Genomic DNA, 4,309 nt, shown 5'->3' on the forward strand with positions numbered 1-4,309 from the left:
AGGCAATGAACAGCTTGAGCAGCATCTTTTTCGATTATCACAGCTATCTGCAGTCCAAGTTTCTTATTCAGAGCTATGATTTATTTAGAAACAATATACAATACTACTTAAGGTAGTCAGCAGTGGAACACTTTAAAAAGACTGTTCTTCAAGAAGTGCATAACTCAATCTATTTCTAGTGAAAATGCTGCTTGCATACAAAATAGAAACAATTTCAAAGTACTATTTCTGAATGCTAGGTGCCTCTATACAGGGTTTATTCTATCTTTTGGGTAATATATAAAGAAACTGTAGTCTCATTTCTGTAAAGTTGGGGTTCCTTGCTTGTCATGCTCAAAGACTGTAGGAAATTTTCCTGAAATAATACCTTAATAAATCCCCAGAATGTAAAAAAGCTGATTTGCAGTTGTACAAAGCTGTGTCTGACACTGTAAGGATCATGTGGATGTGTTTGAAGAAGGCCACAGCCAGTTTTTTAATGATGTGATCTTCACATGTCCAGTATCAAAAATATATCAAAATTAACACATTGTATCCAAGTGTTTCTCTCACTCTGCTGCTTAAAAAAAACAGTATGAAAAGCAAACACTCCAGTAAATTATGCTAATGAACGTATAAATTGGACAAAATCTTCTAGACAAACAGATTACAATAATTATGTTAGTCTTTACTGTGAGAATAGGGGCATTAAAATCTCTATTTGTAGCACTACATGCCTGTTCAATTTGTTGTGCCATCCTAACAAGCCAACAGACTTGACCTTTATGAACCACACACTTTGAAACTTTTTCATCTAAAAATAATACACCAGCAAGCCTCAAACCAGTAGCTCTGTCCATGCAATTCTTCACCTGATAAAATTTCATTTTTGGTGCAGTTTAAGAGGATCTACTTTGAGAAGACCAGTGGTGTTAAAATTAGAAGATGTGAGAAACAGAACTTTACCTCCTGTATTTCCCTGCAGAGCAGCTGCCAGTTTAATCCATTTGAGTGCTCTCTCTATAGCACCCACACACACACAGGAGGTCTCCCTTGCTAATGGGGTAAGAATCAATGTGGGACTTTCATTCCTTTGCTTTAGGCCCTTCTGAGGAGAATCCCCTCCTTCTCTGGAGCATTATGCATTCCCAGCAAGGGATCAGTTCCTATTGCCATGTTGGGCAATGCTTGCATTCCCTTTGAATACCACCTTATGGTGCAATGTGCCTCCATGAATCATTGTGATTATTCACCCAGGAATGTGCAAAAACACAAATGTGAAAATCTGTTCTGTGTTCTGAGCACGCAGGGTCAGATTATCAGCAGTTCCATCTGATTGGGCTTGTGCTGAGAGAACTGCTTGACCTGACCTTTATAGGAGAGTTATTTTAATGGGTATATTCAATATAAATATAAAACTCACTTTTGGCTCTCTGTTAGGGCCTGTTTGGAGATCACATCTCCAGCAGGACAGGTGTTCATGCTCACACATGCATTTCTGGTGCTCAAATGGCTCTTTGGTTGCCAACATGCATGAAGGCTACACATCCAGTCCACTCCTACATATGACTTATCTCTATGGCATGCTAATTCTGTAATTCAGAGCACTTCCAAAAGCTTTACTTTCCATTTACTTTTTGGCTTGCTTGAATAGGTTTTCCAATGTTTTTTAAAATTGTCTTTTTAAAACAAATTAATGATCACAACTCATCTACTGAAAATAATTTACTGATAGCAATTTAGGAGTTTTTAGTCTGGGAAATCTCATTGCCAATTAAGCTTCCTGTTTACTTTCCTATTATAAATCAGCAGAGTAAAGAGACTGAAGTAAATGGTGACAAGTTTCCCAGAGTTGTTTTACTCATCTGTAATTTCATTACTAGCTAATATTTGCAAGTAATGTTCAGTATGAAGCAGAAAAAGCTCTCAGTTCCATTAATTTTCTACAGCTATTAAAAGTAATGGTTGATACAAAATTACATCACAAAAATAGTTGTGGTTTTTCTTCTATTACATTTGCAGAGTAGCATTTTTCCTGTGGGTACCAGTAGTTGTCATAGTGGTCAGAATAGATTTTATTCCAAATAATACATTTTTAAGCACTAAGATTTTAGAGCTTTTTCATCAGGTAAAACATTTAAGAAAAGAGCCATGTGATAGCTCAGCAAGGGTCAAAACCACAAAATGTTTGTAAATACACCAAAAAGGGACTGAAAATAGAATGGAAATTGTAACTTTAACAGTCTAATTATATTTCATGTATTCATATGAATGTTTTCATTTCAGCCTCCCAAGAATTGAACCAGGATGAGAGGAATGCAGTGGGGATAATTGAGCAATAAAATAATTCCCTCAGTCACAAATGGCTTCTTGCCAAGCTGGACTCAGTATGTGAGAACACCTCAAGGACAGTTGGGGACAAATATAAGACAGTTAAAACTCAAATAATGCAAAGAAGGTGAAGTGGAGCAAGGATTACAAGTTGTGTGACAAGATTATTATCCAGTGGCCTAAACCCAGCAAAACAAAACATTTTCTGTTATGTCACAAGACTGTGCCTCAGTAAATCCATAAGTGTTCTTGTATTACTGGGTTCACAAAAGGGATTAGCCAAATTCATGGGTCATCAAGAGCTATTAAATGCATTGGCTAAATTGCATCCTTCCAGATAAGGATGCTGGTACCCATTTATTTCCAAAAATTAGAAGGATGCACCATGGAAAAACTCCCTTGTTTCCAACACCATTTTCCCAGGCATCCATTATGAGACATTGGGGAGACATTGGGATTCTGAGCTAGATGGACTTTTGATCTAACCCAACAGGACAGGGGAACACCCCATTGTCAAGCATCCTACACCAAGTCTGCTCCTGGACCCTCTGACTGTATCTTTTCCCTGAAGAGAACAGAAGTTGATCAAAACTGACTTTGTCAGTTTAAATTTTTAATACAGTTTCTTCTGCTGCTTTGTCTTGTTCACCAACATGAAGGTCTTCATCAAAGATCTGTTCTAAATCCTTTTGAAGGAAGCATTTCTCTAAAGTAAGTAGATTCAATTCATTCATAGAGGTCTATTATGAGACCAACAGAGTATTAAATTTCATTCTTGGGATCTGATCTATTTTTTCCAAATCAGCTTTTATGTTCTTATAAGTAGAACATATATAAGCAGATGCAAAATTCAAATTTTCTTGATAAGTGCAATTTAGAAGGTTTGCATGTTTTGTGGATGTTTTATCTTATGAAAATATTACAGGGCTGCTGGGAAGTAGATATAATTTTGCTTTGCCTGTGAAAATGCTATGCATGTAACTAAAATATTCACAGCAAGAAAAATAAATACACAGTATGTGTATATTTTCAAGATACATATTGTTTTATCACATATGTTTACTAAAATCTGTTTCCTGAAAAAGGCACAGTAAAAACAAAAATGAAATCATTCTCATAATAGTTTCTTTCCAAGAAGACACAAGATCATCATGGGAACTTTTACAATAGGAAGCAAATTACTTAATCAAGAGCTAAAAACAGAGAAGTCTTGTGATATTTTTAAGTGTAATAGCTACAAACTTCTGGACTTCTGACAATGTTGAACTGCTTATCTCAAAATGCCCCAGGAACCACAGTGTGCACTGTGAGGTGCCTCATCCTGTGATGAAGCTTGGCACTCCACCTGAAGGACAACAGTCCCCTCCTGTTTGCCTGCCCTGGTCAAAATGCTTAAAATCAGACCCTTAACAGGGTGGATTTAACCCTGTTGCCATATTGAGTGCAAACTGCTGCATTGCCTCCTAAAGAAGAAAACTCCTATACATGAGAGGAACACTTGGAGCTACACCTAGGAAGCTGGTCTTAATTCAGGTGGGATTTCATGTGCTTTCCACTGCCAAAGGAGACTAAAGCATTGAAAGAGAGAAAATCTGCACATCAAAGATATTTTGCCATCACTACTGCCAATCACTGGGAAGCATTTTCCAGGGGCAGCAAACCAAGCTGAGCTTTTCTGTCAGTGCATGGCCAGGTAAGACAAAAGAGCCTGGGAATCTCAGTCTTCCCTGCTGTCTTATTTATTATCCCTGTTCAAAAGCAGTGGTTTTTTTTGTTTTGTTTTGTTTTGTTTTGTTTTGTTTTTCTCTTTTTGTTTCTTTTTCTTTTTTTAATGTAAAACATTCAGCCTATTTTAATATAAATTATGCATAAGATTTTCCAATGTGTTATTTAATAAAGGCACTATTAGCTATAGGAAAATATTACATGCAGTTTCTCTGTCAGTGTACTGTAGTCATAGCTCTTTGATTTTCTCTCCAGGTTCTGCTGCTGATTAACT

The sequence above is a fragment of the Erithacus rubecula genome (genome assembly GCF_903797595.1).
Source record: "Erithacus rubecula genome assembly, chromosome: 8".
In the NCBI taxonomy this organism is placed as follows: Eukaryota; Metazoa; Chordata; class Aves; order Passeriformes; family Muscicapidae; genus Erithacus; species Erithacus rubecula.